This window comes from Alligator mississippiensis, chromosome 2 (genome assembly GCF_030867095.1).
Source record: "Alligator mississippiensis isolate rAllMis1 chromosome 2, rAllMis1, whole genome shotgun sequence".
Classification (NCBI taxonomy): Eukaryota; Metazoa; Chordata; order Crocodylia; family Alligatoridae; genus Alligator; species Alligator mississippiensis.
In genome coordinates, this window is record NC_081825.1 from 135,624,266 (window position 1) to 135,645,261 (window position 20,996).

A 20,996-nucleotide genomic window follows, 5' to 3' on the forward strand; every position below is an offset into this window, starting at 1 on the left:
TGCCAGATTCACTACAGGCACGCAGGCTAGGCTTGTCCCAGTGCCAAGACCTGGCCGGTAGCGGCAGGTGGCATAGGCCTGGGGCTTCCGGGCTTGTCTTGTCTCTGTTGTGGCTTTGCCAGTCCAGGGTATTAGCTAGAACAATGCTGAGAACGGCCCCCCTCCCACAGCCCCACAGCCATGCCCCTTCTGCCTGTCAACACATGGGCCATCCTGGCTGCACATGACAGGCTCCAGACCTCCCAGCACATGGGCCAATGTCCCCATACCTTCCCCTTTCTCAGGGGCCTGCAAGAAATGGCCCCACCCTCAGCCATGTGAACAAAGTTTGGCTCTCTCTACTGCTTGTACCAGTGCAAAGCCATCATGCTTAGAAGCCCAACAGTGAACCTCCCTTTAAGGGGTCTGTACAACAGCCCCTGTTCCTGGGCTGCCCATGCCTCCACCTACACATGCAAGCTCCACTCCTGGACTACAGCCATGCTCTGAGCTCTATCTTGATATCCATTCATAAAACGTGGTCCTTCCATCCTGGGTCTCCAAAACGCGCCCCATGTCAACCACTACACAGCTTTGCAGAACAAGAGCAGGAGTCTCAACCGGAACTGCTGCACAGTTGCTCTCTGCCTTTACTGTAGGCCTGAGCAAGAACTGCTTCATTTCCAGGCAGCCAGGCCCTGATCCTCACATGAACCCAACAGCATCCCACACCTTCCAGCAGCTTCTCCAAGCAGGTTAGTAGCAAGCCCTCACTCTCTCCCTACAAGGGCAGCCAAGATTCACCAACAGAGCCCCTACATTGCCCTTGAAGCCACAATGGCCAACCATCACAGACAAAAATGCAGGAGGATAGGGATGGCCACCTGGGCTGCCCCAGAGGTACCCAACCCCAGGCAACATAAAGAGGGAGCACCCAGATTTGGACTGGGGACCTCTTGATCTGCACTCAAATGCTCCGCCACTGACCTATGCTTCCAAGTTAAGGCAGCCCAGCGCCTTCTGCACACCTTGCCACGTTCACTACAGGCACGCAGGCTAGGCTTCTCCCAATGCCAAGAGCTGGCTGGTAGTGGCCAGAGGCATAGACCTGGCGCTTCAGGGCTTGTCCTGTCTCTGTTGTGGCTTTGCCAGTCCAGGAGATTACCTAGAACAATGCTAAGAATGGGCCCCACTCCCACAGCCACACAGGCAAGCCCCTTCTGCCTGTCAACACATGGGCCATCCTGGCTGCACATGACAGGCTCCAGACCTCCCAGCACATGGCCCAATGGCCCCATACCCTCCCCTTGCCCAGGGGCCCGCCAAGAGATGGCCCCACCCTCAGCCATGTGAGCAAAGTACGGCTCCCTGGACTGCTTCTACCAGTGCAAAGCCATCCTGCTTAGGAGCCGAACACTGACACACCCTTGAAGGGGTCTGTACAACAGACTCTGGTCCTGCGTTTCCCATCCCTCCACCCACACAAGCAAACTCCACTCATGGACTACAGCCATGCTCTAAGCCCTCTCTCAATATCTGTTCACATAACACGGCCCCTCCATCCTGGGTCACCAAAATGCGCCCTCTGTCAACCACTCCACGGCTTTGCAGAACAAGAACTGGAGTCTGAACCGCAACTGCTGCACAGTTGCTCTCTGCCTTTACTGTAGGCCTGAGCAACACCTGCTTTGGTGCCAGGCAGCCAGGTCCTGGGCCCACAGAAACCCAACAGCATCCCACACCTTCCAGCAGCTTCTCTGAGCAGGCTAGTAGCAAGCCTTCACTCTCTTCCTACAGGGGCAGCCAAGACTCACCAACACAGCCCTTGCATTGCCCTTGAAGCCACAATGGCCAACCACCACTCATGGGATTGGAGGAGGATAGCGATGGCCATCAGGGCTTCCCCAGATGTATCCAACCCCAGGCAACAGAAAGGGGGAGCACCCAGATTTGAATTGGTGACCTCTTGATCTGCAGTCATATGCTCTGCCACTGAGCTAAGCTCCAAATTTGGGGTGGTCCTTTGCTCCGCCCCTTTCGTACACTTTGCCATGTTCACTACAGGCATGCAACTAGGCTTGGCCCATTGCCAAGACCTGGCTGGTAGCGGCCAGAGGTGTAGGTTTGGGGCTTCGGTTGTTGTCCCATCTCTGTTGTGGCTTTGCGAGTCGAGGGGATTTACTAGAACAATGCTGAGAATGGGCCTCCCTTCCATGGCTCCACAGCCATGCCCCTTCTGCCTTTCAACGCACAGGGCAGCCTGGCTGCACATGACAGGCTCCAGATGTCCCAGCCCATTGCCCAATGGTCCCATACCCTCCCCTTTCCCACGGGCCTGGCAAGAGTTGGCCCCACCCTCAGCCACGTGAACAATGTTTGTCTCTCTGTACTGCTTCTACCAATGCAAAGCCATCCTGCTTAGAATTAGGGAGTGAGTGAAGGCTTGCCAATGCCTGCACAGAGGCTGGGATTGGAGCCAGAGCTACGGGGGAGCTGAAAAGGTAGATGGGGAGATGGAAAATTGGACTAAGGGAAAGTTTGGGTTTTAAAGAGGGGCTCTTCACATGGGGAGCAAGTTGAGAGAAGCTGCTGGGAGGTATAGGACATTGTTGGGTTCCTGTGGGGCCCAGGGCCTGGCTTCCTGGCTACACATGAAGCCCTATTAAGCCACAGTAAACTAACTCTACCTTTGTTTAGTATTTGTAAACCCAAGTATTATTGTACAGCATCGCTCTTTATTGTACAGCAATGCATGTTTAGATGCTGATGGGACTTGCTGGGGTATTAGGCTACTTCAGTGCAGGAGATACATGCTGGTGAGGCCCACACTGGAGCACCCTTGTTTCCCAGGAAGTGCCTCTGCAGCACTTGAGCTGAGTTGCTACAGCCCTGAGCTGGCAGGCTGACCCCCTGTGCCCCCTGCCAGCCTGCTTTGCTCTGACCCAGACTTATGTGCTGCAGTTCCAGGTGCCCATGTATACAGGGCACCAAGAAGTAATAAACTCCAGTGTGATATGCACCACTGTTCATTGCTTCACGATTTTCAGCACATGTAGATGTCCCCAGCCTGTATTATGCTATGCTAATAAGGAATATAAATGGCCCATATTATTGATTAACAGGCTATGATATTATAGTGTTTATAAGCATTGTAAAAATATACTATTTATAAGCATTGATCTGTATAGCTTCTAGTTCCACATTACTGAATTTCTATCTTAACCACTAATGTTTTTTGTTGTGAGTATTTTGTAAAGTTTAGACATGCAGATGTATATCAAATATATTATTATTTGGCATTACTGAATCATTGGATCAATTACTTATTAGTCATAAACTTAAAGGAGGACTGCTGGAAAAAGTTAAAAAGAAAGACCTATTATAAGATGTTCTATGAATCATAGACCTATCAAGATGTTTTAGGAATGGTTTCACAAGAACTATATTCATGCAAAATTTCTTCTACCCTGTCAGTATGGCTTTCCTTTGACCATCTGCTATCTTTAAATAGTTTGGCCCTGCAGGAGCATTATGCTAATATCCTTAAGAGAAAGGCTTGGATTTCAGAAATAAGAGCCCCATCTTAAAGGATTAAAGGCCCCAATATTCTTTTTGTAAAATATAAAAGATAAAAACACACAATGGCCTCTTCCACCTGGGTATCCAGGTCTTATTTTGACACAATTTTGATTTCTCAGTTGTCAACAATTTGTAAAGAAATGGCATTAAAATGTAAATTCCCTTCAGTTTTCAAGTACTCTATAATAGCTGATTCTTTAAATGTTACGGTGTTCACCTTTATGCATAGATAATGACACAAGGAGCATTTCCTTAAGGTTCTGTCATTTACTTTTGAAGTTTTGAAATACTGTTCTCAAGACCCAAGAAAGTGTTAATGAACAAATATGTAGGATGATAATAAACTATAGTTCCTTTGTAAAGCTGCTTAAGATCTACTGATGAAAAGAATTTCGTTTCACTGTTTCCACTTTAAAGAAAATTGAGAGAGAGGTGAAGTGTCCTGCTCATGGTTCACAGAAGCTGAACCAGGAAATCTTTGACTTCTGAATTCCATGCCAGTGCACATTATATACAGGTATCTTGGCTTCGCAACAGGAGATGAAATTGTCCTTTAAAAATACTTTTAACAGAAAAAAATGTGTAATGATAGAGAAGGATTTTTTTTTTTTTTTTTAACATGCAGGGTACCTGTTCAAACTTCAAGCTCATTCAGCACTTAAATCAGGGTCAGCTAAATCCAGAAATGGATTTATCCCATAATAGAAACAAATGGAAGCTTTGTCAGTCAACCCATTTTCAAATGGGCATAGACTTACTACTCATCATGGCTGGATTCCAAAGAGTTAGTGGTCAAAGGGAAAATCTTTAGCCAATCTAGTGAGCTATACAGTCCTTAAGTACCTGTTTTGTCTTACAGCAGAATATCCCATTTCTTGCTAAAAATATAAGCCTTTTACTTGTAATCATTTCAGAGAGTTCTTTTGTGTCTTGTTTGTAAATTTCCTGCTAATGATGTATTTCATTCCAAGGGGTTCATGAATAAAATATGAAGATTTTAAGTTCAAAACTCTTTGATGTATTTTCAAGCATTTGAACTTGATCTGTTCTGTAAAATTATACCTTTGATGTTTCAATTGGGCATTTCCTTGTTAATACAGAAAAAAAAATCCCATCCTTTTGAGGATCCTCTTATAGTTGCATGGCTTATTTATTTATTTTATATTTTAAAAATTCTTTTAGAATAAGTGTAACATAGCATGATTAAAAGACCAGGTCACAAAGGACATGTCTACACTTATTCCATACTGTGCCTGGGACTGTTGATGTGAAGCATAACCTGGCCATATGAGCAGATCCAGGATGGTGCATCCACGCTCTCTTCATCTATGCATTGGATATGGAGTGAACTTTCTGACTCCACCAATTTGTCAGCTGAGCCCCTGGCTCAAGCTGCCATTTTAGCACAGCTCTAGACCCCAGGAAGTGAATTCACTACCACTGGATTTGGCAGTGGGCAATCATTCCTTGGGGTTCAAAGCCACACAAAAGTGCAATTCTAGTTAAGAGCCTCACCAAAGAGCTGGTGATCTTAGAGAGCTCACTGTGCAAGTACCACACAAGTGAAAAGGGGTGCAACTGCAACTCCTGCACACATCTGGATCCACTGGTGCTTGGCACTCCTGCTCCATGGGCACCAAGTCCTGGAGTTTAAGCAATGTAGTTCTGTATCAGGAAACTAAGGTGCCTGCTACTCTCAGAGCAGAAATAGCAACCCAGGTGCCAATTACTGGGACAACTGGTTAAGGAGGGAATTAGCTGAACCTGCACCTGGTCAGCTGACCGGAAGGGGCAGGACCTGGCTCCCACATAAATCTCAGGCCTGAGGCCAGGAGGGCAGTTCCCTACTGGCAGCCAAGGGGGGAGGGAGCTCTGCTGGAACAAGCGAAGGGGAGAGGCCTGACTGCACGACCAGCTCCTGATGCTGTTATGGGATGGGGTATTCCCTGGTAGGGATTGAATGATGTTTTAGCCAGGCAGCTTGGATTTTTGGTTATAGCCCAGGGGCTAGTGTTTTGTGTTTGCTGTTTTAACCAGTGGTTTGGGTGAGGCTATTAGGGGATAGAGGAGGCCTCATAGCCGACGTGCAGCAGCATGGGAAACCTAGCCCCAGAGAGAGGGGGCAGTGATATGCTCCAGAGAAAGGGGGCAGTGAGTAGCCCCAGAGAGGGGGCAGCAAGTGCCAGTGAGGCACAGTGCAAGACTGGGCCATGGAGAGCCCGAGCACCAGTGAAGGTGTAGTGCCAGACAGGGCTGCGGAGAGCCCAAGTGCCAGGAAGGTGCAGAGTGAGACAGAGAGATAGGGCTGTGGAAAGCCCAGGGAGGACAAGGGGAGGGCCAAATTACAACAAGGCCCAGATCAAACCATGTCAGTATCATCCACAAGGCTTGGGCTGTAGTGTAGGGGAGAAAAAGGAGGTGCAGATATTGCCCCCTGGCACTGGAACAATAAATGGGCAGCTTCCTGCTAGTTAACATCCATTAATTAATATCAAGGTGTGACAGGAGAGAAGGCAGGTGGTTGGCCCATAACAGGAGGATAGAGTCACTGATAGATGGACTCCAGAAGAGGCACTCCTGCCACAAGTTCCCTTGCAGTAATCTAGAGAGAGCACCCAAGCACTGTTTTAAGACTCTCTCTTCTGTGTATACTTAGTATATTATCAGTGCCATTCTAAGGTGGAAATATTCCTGCATGGGAGTAGGCAGATAGGGAATGTTTTGTGAGTAGGCAAGGAATTTTTCATGACAGTGCTCCTGAGCACAGTAAGGAGTCCATGTAGTTCTGCCCCAAGTTGTTTTGAGTGTTAAGTTCTGCCATGGGGACAGCATGGATTTACAGTGGCATAAATGCATTTTCACAGGCTAGGTTCACTTTTGTATTTGTCTCGGACGGCCAAAGCCGACTCGAGGTGATTTAATAATTACTTGTTCGTCGGGGCGGGCTGGTGAATAGAGAGGCCGAGAAAGCTTTATGGTTGTAAAACTTTACTTACGTTGCTTGCTGTTGCGACGAAAACGGTCCAGTCGTCTGAACAACTACGCTAGTTGTTCCAGCTGGCAGGGCTCAGGCCAGCACGTCCGTCTACAAATCGGGCTGGCAGGGAAAGGGATACGTCTGGGATTGCGCTTGGCGATGGGGAGATGGATCAATAGGTTATCAGTCTATCGATCAGCTCAGCCACGAGTCAGATCTCTTCAGAAGCACTCTGCAGCGTGCACAAAGTTCTCCGACTTGGGTGGAAGTCGCGCTAATTTTTAAACAGCCAGCAAGCCAATCACTAGCCACCACGTGTGCATAATTTAGAACTGGCCAATAGCGGGACACAAACTTGCATTCGAATGGCGGGAACTCTCTTGCACCGGGGGTTTTCTGCAGCAACAGAAAGCCTTTACTTTTGCAAGAGGCTCTCATGTGGCGGGAAAATTCCACTGTGCAGAGGCACCAAAATCACTGGGTTGTGACAGTATTATGCCAGGATGACATCAAGAAAGCTTCATTTCTATCCACACATATACAAAACTGGAAAAATTTAATAGAAACAACAGCCTTGTAGGGATTAAAATGCAGAGAAACTTATTCACAGTGCAAGGCTTATGCACAACTTTAGTGTGTTAGTCAGGATTGACTCTGGTTGGGTATGAATAATGTATAGGCCTTTGTCCTGACTTTCTGCTTGGGTGTGAATGCCCTTTTCAGCAACTTAAAATCTTGACTATGTGTAGTTTTATCACTCAATTGTTAGATTTGCCATATTTTAGGATTAAGAATGTCTCTTTAGTCATGCTACTTAAGCAACTCAAGCACAATCATTGAAAAAGTGGATACAGCTTGGCATGACAGACACATCACATGTGTTTGGACCTCCAAAAGCACTACAGAAAATGTATTCATAAGGATGCATTGTAAAAATAATAAAATTATGAGTTTGTTTGACAATATGCTTTCTATGAACATCCATGTCAATATTTTATGGGGGGGGTTCTTCGTTAATTTGTTTGTTTTTTTTTTTAATAGCCAGGACTTGCATTCAATGAGAAAAGTTTGTTGTGCAGAAATATTACCAAATGTCTGTATAATTGCCCATTTTTATCTGTATCCAAAATGCAGTTGATGTGCTCAGTTTCTAACGATATACCTATATGTATATAACATATTACTACACTGTAGTATAAACATCTGATAAGTAGTTTGGGTTCTGCTATCACTCTAACAATTGCACCTTATTGGGCATAGCTACACAAGATGCTAAATGAGCAGTAGACTAATTCTAATGTGCATTAGCACATCACAGCAAAAGCTGAACTATTGCACTAATGCACAGTAGAATTAGTCTACTGCTTTTAAGCATCACTTAAAAAACATGTGCTGGCATTACTGCACAGTAGTGCCAATTATGGCATGTTTAGTTAGTACCTGTTATTACAGATACTAAACTTAATCTGTAGTAATGATGGCACATGAACACACATGTAGATGTGCCCAGTGAAGACATGCTGTAAGACTAGATGTTAAACTAATATCATATGGGTCCACCTACAAATATAATTTTTACATTCTCACTCACAGGAAAGAGTGAGCCATCAGGTATGTGATAACAACTTATTGGGTACAGCTGATCAGTCATGGTGGATTTTTTTTTTTTTTTTGCATAAGCCTTGCTAAATGCTGTACCTGACTGGAAAATACTATTTCAAGTAACATCTAAATCTGAAACTATTGGGTAGTATGATAATTGGGCCTTGGCGCACAAAGGTAGGGCAAGGGATTTCTAAAGTTGACCTTCCCTGACTGGGAGAGAAGAACTGCACAGACACATAAGAAGCTCTGGGCTTCCCCAGAATAATATTATTTGGCATATTACTATCATGTAAATAAAGGAGAAAATCTATATAATTCATCATGTGTTAAAGTTAAAGGTTAGGTTAAATATGCATGTAGGCTCTGTGGTGTCTTAAAATATCTTTTAATCCTAATTACTTTGTTCCTAAATAAAAAAAAAAAAAAATCTAGTTTTAAGGAAGTGCTGGCCACTGTAACGGGGTCCTGAAGGGAGAAGTCACAGGTGCCTGAAATCGATATGAACCCATGGATCAGGGAGTGCTCTATATGGGACAACGTTCTGCATCTTGGAATGTAAGTGGAACAATTGCAAGATTCCATTTGACATAAGGGTAGGAGCCCAAATACCTGGGAGCAGAACACTGAGTAAGACCAAAAAGGGACCAGAGATATAAAGATAGCTCCACAGCCAGTACAAGTACTCATACAGGAATATACTAACATAAGTGCTTCTGAATACTTTAGGTACATTTGGTAGACAGCCAGCCTGAGGAAAGAAGCAAATACCATACGACTTGGAATAGTGATACTCAACCTTTTTTGTCCACAGGGCTGGATGAGCAGTGTCCAGTCTCTTTGTGAGCCAGATCTGACCAGTGGACCCAATTGAATACCCAGGACAAGCACAACATGAACACATGTGGAAATGTGGAATGGGGTAGGGGGCATTCCCCCCCAAGTCAGTCATGTGGAAGAAAGGGGTTTGGCCAGGCCTCAACCCAGTCCTATAGCTGGAGACGGGGCATGGCCTAGCCCTGCACCACCTGTGCAGGGGAAGGGGGCATGGCTCAGCCCCACAGGGGAAAGGGGTGTGCCCTGGCTCCAAACCAGCTTGCACAGGGGAAGGGAGCATGAATCAGCCCCAACCTGGCTGCACAGAGGGAAGGAGATGTGGCCCAGCCTTGATTTGGCTGTTCGGGGGCGGGGCGGGGGGTAATGGCCCTTCTCTGACCCATCCATGTACAGTTTGGGATTTTGGCAAAGGGAGGGGTGGCAGGATTAACTGCCACTGCTTGCCCGCTACCAAATTTTCCAACCCGTAGGGAGCCCTGCAGGTTATGTTCTAAGGCTCCACAGGCCACAATTTGTCCTCGGTCCAGAGGTTAAGCACCCCTGACTTAGGTGATCAAGCTACATACAAGCAGTGACTATGAAGCAATACTTAGGGCTGAAATGAAGTGCTGAATCCATTTGTCAAATCATTTTGAAAAATAATACAAATTAAAGACTGTCTATGAATAAATATAAACAAGAAAAATAAAATACTAAATTCAGTACATGAAACTACTGCTCCGCTTGACTTAGATATATTGTCAGTGAAAAAAAAGTTCAAATGGTATAGAGCTGCATATCACAAAAAATGCCGGTCAGTTAATGAATTAATATGGGTTCATGTAGATGATATCAATGACAAGATTATTCCTCAAATCCTGGGCTTGGTAGGCCATTTTACTTCAATTATCAACATAAAACAGCTATACACTCGTTGATGCAGGAAATCCCCTCCCTCCCCCATCAATAGAAGTTTCTACTAGCAAGGCCACTGTAGCAATGAGACACCACCTATAACCTATATATTATGACTGGGTATAGCTAGAAGGCCACTATTTTTTAATGATTTCTAATTATTCAAAGCCCTCTTAAGACTATGGGCAGCCCTGCCAAACATAATGATTCAGAAACCTTAGGTTTAGAATTCTACAGCTCATGGATAATGTGCTTCTCATGAGATCCTTTCACATTGCTAATAACCACAGGGAATTTAAAAAGTTGAAATAGAGGTTGGTGGGGAAACAAAGCATGACGTAGCATGCAATATATCACTTAGTATTGTTGTCTGTGGACCAGTGAAGTTTGAGGACCACTGCCCTACAGTTAAAAGATAGCATTTTTGTTATGTCAATACTCACAACCAATCCAATGTTTTAATCTATACCTACTGGCCACTGACATTATAACCCATCAGTTTGCCTGTAGAGAGTGGATCAGTCTGCCCCTAGAAGCAGGCTGAGCATCAGGGCTCGGGATAAAGGTTCCTTCTGTCCCCTCCCTCCTACTGCATACTCATTATTCCTCCAAGTATTGTAGGATACAGGACAAGAAGTCTACTGCTAGTCCATCTGAACCATGCTTTCTCTCTCTACCACCCATAATATTACCTTGTTTCATAAAATATTTTGTTATTTTACAGTAAGCCACTCAGAGCTTTTGTTGGAAAAGGTGAAACATAAAACTAATAAATAAAGAGAAGCATGGGAAGAAAAAAAAAAGTGTTGGGTGCAATGCCTAGAAAGTATTGGGTCCAACTCCTGTTCCTATTTTTCTAGGGATTAGTCTGCCCATTTGAGGAGTGTCTGGAAAAGTGTGCACGTGTGTTTCCCCAGGAGCAAATAGCAGTGGTACACAGTTGTACTGATGCTCCTTGTTTCCAGGGAACACCCCTACATGTGTGCTCTGGCATGAGGCAAATTGCCCTGGGTGGGGTAAGGGAGCCTGAGCCAGCACCTGGGCTAGCTCCAGCCGCTTTACCTAGGGTTCTGGGGGCCTTCCGGGGCTGCAGAAGCAGCAATCCAGGTGCGTAGAGCCTGGTCAACAGCCAGAACATGGTCCTGGTCAGCCAGGCTCTGGTTTTGGGCAGTGCAAGCTGTAGCCACATGCACCACCCCACATTTTTTTTAAATACTGGGATTTCCTGATATCTAATTTTGGCTACATACTGCAAATACATAGCACAGAGAATCTTTTCACACGCACCACATGCATTTTGAAGAACCTCAAAAGCTTTTGAGGTGCTGCAAAGCACATGATACACCCTTGCTTTCTTTCCTTCTGTACTTCTTACATGCTTCTGCAGCATGATGATGTAGATAGGGATGGGTGCCTCATACAGCTCAGGGTAGCTGATGGGGAAGCTTCAACTCACCTCAAAAGAGAGGTGTGCACACGCACATTAGACCTGAGACATGAAGTGATTTGTCAAGTACATCTTCTGTTCATTTCAATGGAAATGTCAGCAAAATAAGAGCCTGGAGATACAGCTCTTCTGGTAGTTTCTGCATGTAATTGTTGATCAGGTGATGGCCATTCTTTCTAACCACAGATAGGACTGTTTTCAGTTGTGGAGTAAACCAAAACCAAATTATCTGCTTTTGTGAGAAAATTCAAGAAGCACAAGAAATCAAGGCTGAACTTACAGTGGTTTTTTTTTTTTTTTTTTTTGGTTTTTTTTTCAAATTTTCTCTGCACAAAGGAAGGACTTGGAAAGCTGTTGGGGAAGGAGGGGCTGCAATCTGTTGTATTCACTTATATTGATGGGAATGAGAATACCTACTTCCATGGAAAATCAACCCTTATCCTCTCACCCCTGACCCTTCACCCTAACAGTATAGCTCCTGCAGAAGTCCAGATGCCCTATACATGTGATAAAGCCTTTCCTTCAGGGGGACTTCAAACAGGTGCCTTTGTCTTCTTAAAGTTTCAGAACTTAGAGATGGCTTGATTGGCAGCTTTTCCCCATTCTGTCTGTTTACATTGAAAAGCCATGGAGTCCCAGCTACAGAATATTTCAGAAGAAGTGCAATATTAGACTCCTTAGTAAGGGGTCATCATTCCCTTTTTCTTTTCAGATTCATTTTTTGTCTTATCTTTGGAGCTCAGTGGACAATCTCCAAATACATGTTGGATGTTCTTTAATTTCATTACATTTGTGCTACTTCAGGTCTTCAGTCAGTCTTCTGCACAGGGCTGAATTTCATCCTTTGCTAAGTTAAAAGCAAATCAATACCAAAACAAGCCTTTTGGGTCAACAAAGAAAGTTAGCTGTTTTCACTATTGCATTATAATATGTTTGTGCTTCCTCTGCAAGAGACATTTTTATTTCACCATTAAAGTTCTTTGTAACATGTGTAACAGTGTAGTTTTGGAAATCAAAAAATCATGAAAAAGATTTCCAGCCCTGTAGCCAGTTAATGCAGTTGAATAAATAGATTGATTAGGAATGCAGGATCAGGTGTTCTTGACCTATTTTTGTTTCCACAGTGAGCATGTGGGTGCCCAAATTATACAGTGCAAATAATACGTGTATAATTTATTCCTCCAGACATAACTGAGGCAAGTTATATCAATTACTTATCATGGGAGATGCTTAACTACTCTCAGTTTTGTACTTTTTCAGCAGTTAAAAATGAATGAAGATTACTTTCTAAGTACTTGTTCTGTGTAAAAAACCCTATAGAGAACTGAAAGACTGATTTTGATCCTTTTTAACCACTAAAATAATGCAGATATGTTAGTAATAAGCATTTAAAATCATTTTCCTCACTCCACAGCTCAATTTAAGAGCTTTAAAAAAAAAAAATCTCTTCAGACATAAATGCATTTAAAGCAGTTATAACAGCTTTTACAGATTGTGATTGTTTTACATACATTTAGCTGAAAATAGTATGAAAACATAGTCAGCTAAAACCCAAAAAGCAGTAGATTTCTGTTGCTGTGGTAACACATTGTTCATACTTTGCCTGTCAAAGGCAACAAAGATCCCAAAATATTGAGTATCTTAAACATGCTTAAGTCCAGCATTCATACTGCTTCACCATGTCCCAGTCGAGAATCTGAAAGGTTGTTTTCTGTTTCATCCACTGGAGTCGTCTTGCTGAAAACCTAAATATTGCATACATTATTGTTAATTCGTTCAATAGGAAGCAAATCATTTTCCTGATGCAAGGACAATGGAACACTTGCAGCTTGGTTTTGTACAGTCATCTACATCAGCGGTTGTCTACTGGGTGGGACTTGGGAAGGCCCCAGGGGGAACATGGCAGCAGCATGGAGAAGGAGGTGACGGGGCTGTCAGCACTTTATGCTGCTTTTTTACCAGAGCCATGTGCTGCTGGCGCTTCTGCCACCATGCGCCGCCAGCACTTCCAGTTTTGCTGTCAAGGGCTGCTGGCACTTTGACCCCACTCCCCGCATTGCTCGGCTGCTGGACCACCTCCCTACACTCATCAACCGGCCACCAGGGAACTCCCTGCTTCTCTATTGGCCACTGGTGGTACACAAACCACAAAAGGTGCAAAACCCCTGATCTACATCTAAGGGTTAGTACTGGTGTTTCCAGTCATTATCAAACTGCAGGGGTAGGGGTCAGGTTGAGAAACAGAGCCTGTTCCTCGCACAGGAGAGCATGGTGTGATTTCTCCTTAACCTGTATTAAATTAACTGTATTGACTTCAATTTATACCTATGTAAGTGAGGAGAATAAGGTCCCTTCTTATCTCCTACAGGCAGAATGTCACTGGCTTCAATTGTATCTGCTACTGCAGATGCATCCTCCTATCCTGTCTTAGAACTGCTGGATGGGAGCATTCAGGATTGGCAGTGGTTTAATCCTTTAAAAGATTACAATATGCATTCTCTCCAGCACCATTCATGGACTGTCAAGCATTGTGGAAGGATGTTTTGCACTGTGAAAAGGCCAAAGTGCTGCTCCTACCCCCACTCAGTAACATCTTATTTGAGAAATACAGATCTAGTACCACAAATACAAAATAATCAGATTATTATTAGTCCCAGCCCTGGCACTGTACCAGGACAGTTCAAGTGTGGTGCTGTAGTGCCAGTGCAATGCTGGGGCTGGACCAGAAAATCAGTAGCCATCCTTGTTCAAGATTGTACAAAATATTATCATGCAACTGCTTAGAATATGTTCTAATTTTAATACCACACCGATTTAACATGTACTAAATGTTCCATGTGACAAGGCCCTGAAGCACAGTCTTCTAAGTACAAGATCTTTCATCTAAATTGTTAACCTTTCCCCATATGGCTTCTCCTTCAAAACCAACAGTACATTTAGAGAGGAGGGAATTGAAATCTCTTACAGACTTCTGTAAGAACAGTGTAAACAGTGAAAGTATGATCCCCAAGGAAGACTAATGAGAGAATCCTTGTGACTGCTTTCCTCCCCCCCCCCCCCCCAAATGATTGGGGAGGGGGGGAAATAAGATTAGAATTACTCTGTTTTTCTGTCTCTCAGCTGGGCATCTGAGGAACTGATATAGAATTAATGGAAATTGAGAGAAATATTTTTACATGTTACAATCAGCAACAAATGGACCTATTAGCTGCCCTGTCATGTTTCAATTCAGTTAAGGTCACACAGAATTACTTTAGCAATTCTGAAATATGAAATGTCAATCTCAAAGTCAAAAATATATAACATCATGGTATACACTTCTCTCAAAAAATAAGAGGTTTTGCTCTGTCCCTTGGGAGTTTGTAGTAGCCATTATTTAAACACATTTGAAAAAGACTAAAACAAATTTGCCTCTTCCATTTTCCCTGGGCCATCATGGCTACATCACCCCAACTCTAAATCCAAAAAATTAGCTTGGTTTAGCTTTAAAAATATATATTTTTTCATGGTTTCCTTTTTCCATGCTAGGCTAAAGGGAAAAATAGTGAAAGTTGCAATGGCTGTTTAAAAAACAAACAAGCAAAACAAAGCAAAACAAAACCCCCAGAAGACAAACTTATCTAATCTTGGCATTTCTCTCTACATGAGTTAGTCTCTAAGGTACCCCCTACCCTGCCTTCTACCTAACTTCATACTATCATGGATAACTGCCTCTCCCTTACATTTCTCTCCCTAGGTGCTTCCTCATTTTGTGTGTGAAAAGAGACTTGCAACAGAATCTAATTCCTGCCATAACTGCACAATGACATTCTCTGGCTTATCAGCCCAGCACAAATTATATCAGCTGTGGTGCACCAGTAACGGGCGCTCCTGTGCTGACCCACCCACCTCACTGCTCTCAACCACCTACCAAACTCCAAGTGCCTCCTCTGGGGTGCCTCACATCTGGCTGACCCCCTTTCTGGAGCAAACCTGCAAGCTTGAGGTAACTGCTGCCACCACCCAGTAGTCTGGACTGCTTCCAGGCCCTAGGCCCCCTGGGGTGCACTGGCCTGGTAGACCTTGAGGGTGCTTGACCCACTGTGAGAACTTGGGGTGCTTTCTTAAGCCTGAAGGACAGAAAGTAGCCTCCGTTAGCCAGCTGAGCATAGGGACTAGAAAAGGCATGCCCGATTCCTCTCCCATCAAGTCCATCCTGCTTATTATAGAGGTGAGCTTTATTGAATTAAAGAGGGTAGGCTTGGGGAGTGGTATAGAATAAAGAAGCATCAAAGAATAACCTAGAGCAAACAGTGTCAGCTTAGTAGCTGGTTGATATGCTTCTACATTACAGTAAACCATATAGCTAGACAAGTTTCAGATACACTCCAGACATAGAATTTCACTAATCAGGGTCACCTGAGGCTCATCCCCAGTGGCTCTTCTCAGGCACTCAGGTACTCCGAGGAGCAAGAGTGTGAGAGTGACCACTGAGGATAAATAGAGAGCACGCTGACCAGAATACTTCTGGGTCTGCACACTCAGGTAGGAAGGGTATGTTTGGCCTCATCCCTTGCCCGGACTTGCCACTGGCATAGAATGGACAAGCTCTCTCAGAGATATGAGAGCTTATGCCTCACTCTGGTATTGTGCTGAAGACTAGCCTCAGTCAACTCAGCTGTCAATAATTTATTTGCCATTCTGGCTGGAACATCCAATGTTGGCAGCCACATCCTTCTGTGTGTTGCTGGCTGTCGGAAGTGGCATGCCTTACTGAGTAACTGGGCTTGGGTGGGTCTTTGATATCTCAGGAACCCTTTTATCAAATTTGAGCATGTATTCTTCTCCTGAATCCATGTGAGACATTGTGATTTGATGGCATTCCAATTAGCATGCAGTTTTTAGAACATAGAAGATCAGTTGTTAAATCATAACCTGGTCTCTCAAGCTTAATTAAAGGGATGCCTTCTCCCTCTCCCCTATTATAATATAGGGGTTTCTTCAGTTCAGATGTATTATCTATACTGTAGGCTATATATAAGCTCTGCAGAAAAGCAAGCAGCAGCCAGAGAGCATAGTAAGTTTAGTTCTGTGAATCTGTGCACATTTACATAAGCTCTCCACCTCTCCAACGTCTCTGAAGATCCCTGACATATACGGTTCCCTTTTGGCTTGGAGCAGTGGTTTGACCTTTATTCCAAAGAGCTCAGACTGATATTGAATACGCAGTCTTGAACACTCCAGAAAGAGTCTCCCCCGCCCCGTCCCCACCCCCAGCTAGGGCTCAAAGTATTATACATTCAGCTGGCGCACATACTGTGCAGTTGCACTTGCAGAGATAGCATCACGGCCCTTCCGGCATCTACTTATTCTTTAAATACTACAGCACTTATGGGCCTCCCTTCATCTTTCCGACATTCGTGGCAAAAAAACAAACTTTTATTGAATATAACCTGTCAATGTATGACAGCTCTCAAGCTATTTATTTATTTCCTTATAGTGTCTGCTAATATGAAATCACTGCATTTGCTGGGGTTTTTTTTCAATAGTGAAGTTAAATAAACAGACTTTAAAAACTGCCCTGTTCACCTTCAGACACCTAAATACAATGGCCTAATTTTCTGAAGGGTTTTGCAATTCAGTGGGAGCTCATGGGTATGGAATACTTTTGAAAATCTGGTCTTCTCTTATTTAGAACAATTGCATAATCTTTAATTTCAGAAGAGTTATGGCAGTTCATATGAATAAATACTCCAGAACATTACATTATACACAGCTGCTTGACTTGAATCATTTTTGTTTGGTAAGATGTCCCAAAACTCTGTATTTAATATAGTAAAATGGGGAGCAATTTTCAAAGTGGTTCATTAGCAGGGATCCTGGTTTCCTCTGTTAAAAAATCCCCAATTCTCTGATTAAAATCCACATTTTTCTGTGATTAAAATAAAACACCCCTATATATATAGGTATCAGCTGAACACAATATTTTATTGGAATATTTAAAATTAAAAATCAAGTTGGAAGCCTGCCAGTGCCTCAATCATTATAATAAAAAAAAAAAATTCTAAAAAACTATATATTTTGGTGTCTGATTTTGTCTTTTTACGATGCAGAATCAGAGCTCCCCCTGCCCTTTCACTCACTACAATGCAGGTCCAGCTGCAGCTACCCCACCCCACACTGCTCTGTGGCACTGAGCAGCCCTGATATGCCGGTGCCCCTCACTCCCAACCCACAGTCCCTACCCACCCTACACTGGCTCCCTCTCACTCCCCCACAGCTCCTACTGTGCACCGGGACAAGGGTCCAACTGTGGTTGCCCCCCTTGCTGCTTTGTGACCGTGAGCAGTGCCTGCCAGCCCACCCTACATGGCCCAAGCTGCCCACCCACACACCCCTGCCCTGCTCCCAACCTTTAAAGGGGAAAATCTGTGTTTTATGCATTTTTTCTGCAGGAAATGGAAAACCTGGATCCCTGTTCATTAGGTGGAATATGGGTGGAGTTCAGACACGTAAGTTGGGAAGAATCAATCAGGCTGGCTGTACACCAAGCTCAAAAAAAGGTCTCTAAGCTCCAATGAGATTCAAATTTTCCCTGGGAAACCCAGACACTCTGCCTATGTCCCTGAAGAGGACTAAATTGATAGGGAGGGAAAAGATCAAATAAAGCATGTCTAGTTGATATTGACTTCAGCTCAAAGGCAGTAGTGACAGTGCCCACCTTTTGCTTGACAGTCTAGCAAGAGGGTGAGATCCGCATGCTCAATGTACTAGGAGAATGCTTTAACCAGTATGTGGAAGGTATTTTATTTTGCTCCTGTTGAAGTTAAGCCACAGGGGACACATCTACATGCACCCCTACAGCTTGGGTGACTGATGCCTCCTGAGACTTAGGGGGCACAGTTTGTGGGCGTCAGCATCAGCGGCCGGGTGGCAAAAGGTGACTAAACACAGAAGCTGGCAGCAGCAGGGAGGGTGGCAAGTGGCAACTGCCCACAGAAGCTGGGGATGGTGTTGGCAGTGGCAGGGCGGTAAGTGGTAACTGCCTGCAGAAGCTGGAAGCAGGGGGAGGACAAAGTGGCAAATGGTAACTGCCTACAGAAGCTGGTGTTGGCAGGGGCCAATCTCAGGGGGCAGGGGCACATGCCCCCTTGTATCCTCCCTACCAGTCGCCTATGCCCTATGGTGCCATTGTTACTGCACTGTCATTTAGTACTTCCTTTTTGAAATGCAGTAACAGCCTGTACTGCGCCATGCCAGCAGCGCATGGTAATTTTTTCTTGCTACGTCACCTTAGCAACATGCTATAATGAAGGGACACATGGCTATGTAGCTGTGGCATCATGGTTTGTGACTGATGATGATACATCGTGGTAGTGCATTGCTACGGCAATATAGCATCATGTATAGATACATCCTGTGCAGGCAAGTTTGCAACAGGCATGGGACCATAAGAGAAGCCAACAAGAGGGAGTCTGCCTCTGTGCGTATTAGTTATAGCCCACCTGTAGGAGGAGTGACTGCTGTGATGCAGTCTGTGATGCATCATTTTTAACCAATGATGGTCCAACACAGGAGTAGGAAATTATTTGGGCTGGAGGGCCACATAATGAATTTTGGTGAGCTGTTGAGGGCCGCACACGGACATAGACACAAGCACAGACAAACACATGCATGTACGTGTGCGCACACACACACACACACACACACACACACACACACACACAGGTGCTCCCCACAGCCAGGCCAAGACTAAAATCAGAGAAGCAGAGGGAGCAGAACATGAGCCTGCCTGGAGCATCTTATCTCCACCCCTCCCCACACTCCCCCAGAAACTGGTTTGTCATGAGGTTCCATAGATTTCAGTTTCTGCTGTTAGTTTTTAGGCTAAACTTCAGCATTTGTATTGCTTGGCATGGCTTTGTCACATTGTTGTTCCTTTCTATGTAAATGATACTCAGATATTTTAATTGCCATGCAGAACAGTCATTAAATCTCTCTTGTTGTTTCATTATACACAGTGATTCCAAGATCAGATTCCCAAAACGAGCTGCCAATAATTTCTTGCTTCCTGGAAAACTGAAATTCTCTAGCAGGAGTCATCTGTTTTGTAAAACTTACGGCAATAGTTCCTGCTCCAGTTGCTAGGAAACTTGTTAGTCTTTATGAAAGGACTTCCATTTATCTCTTGATTCACATCTGAATTAAGTGATAAAGGTTTTCCTCAGCAATCTAAATCTTGTCCTTCTTCTGCAAACACCAGTGCATGTCAGTGTCTTGTCAGTTCACAGATTGACTATTATAATTCCTTATTGGCAGGTTTCCCAGATAGCACTTTGAGAAAATGTCACTTGGTCCAAAATTTTTCAGCAGAGTTAATCACCAGTCCAAAATGTCACCATCATATTTCCTTTTTTCTTCATTTACTGGATTTCCTTCCCATAAAGTTTTGAATTAACTTTAAAACCTATGATACTCAGTGGCCATTCTGCTGCAGTTTAAGAAATACTCAAGAAATTAGTAATTTATTACTATATTGAAGTGCATCAGAGCTTGATGTCAATATAAAGTGGCCCGGAGGGAACTGCATTCTGTTCTGCTTAGGTTAGTATACTGTGTGGCTTCTGTGTGCATGCACTCTAGTATGGGATGTAGTACAAATCAGGATACTATATTCCAAGAGTCAAAAAGGGGGTACATTTTCTAAAACTCTGCCTTGATATGCACATAGAGGCCTCCTCTTACCAGCACATAATGACCTTCTAGTCAAAGGACCCAGCAGTGCAATCCATACATTAGAGGCAGGTAGCACTTAGCCCATGACTATTATAAGCCTTTGGCCATCAAACAGGTGCCATCACAAGGAATTTTCAAAAGTCCAAATTTACCTGTGTACCTTTTGGTGGCTCTGTGCAGCTCTACTACAGAAGCTGTTCCACCATTGCACACAATGCTCCCTAGGATGAACCATGCTTTACATGGGGCCATCTTTGGCATTGCTAAAATAAGTCTAAAAGATGTTCCCATCAGGCAAATCTGTATGTACTTTCTCACAGCTTCCCTGTCATGGCAGAAGCTTCCTGTCCCTTGCAGACCTGATGTTGGTCTACCAGCAAAAAAGAAGGCCCATATCCTTTCTTTTGAAAACCTGAATTTATTATATAATATTAACTATTTTTAAAAATGGCTTCCAGAAATCTAAATAAAATTGTTTTAGAAATGCCAAAAATAGACTAAGAAAAAAATAGGCTGTTAACTTTTTCTTTAAAAAGAGTAATACTGCTTGAAATGCTAGGACCTCTTTTGTAACTTTGTCCTTGAACGCCTCAAAGGAGTCCCAGACATAGGATAGATACCCTCTGTGACTAACGCAGCTAATACAAACTCTTGACAATGAAACCTTTGAACTTCATTACTGTAATTTATTACTGGTATATTTGGAAGAACTGGCTGAAAAAAATGTGAACAATTGGGTTGGAGGTAACCTATTGGGACCAGCAGGGCCAGCACCATGCCAGCAGGAGCACAGGGTGCTTGTCATTGCAAACACGGGCAGGGGCTGAAGCAGCAAGGTAGTGGGAGTCACGGGGAGGGCCAGAGCCTGGAACAGCTCTGGTGTGGGGAGGCCGGGTGGGGAAGCAGGGAGCTGCTGTGTACTGCCCCTGCACTGGGCATGAGGCTGCTAAGCAGGGGAGGAGCTGG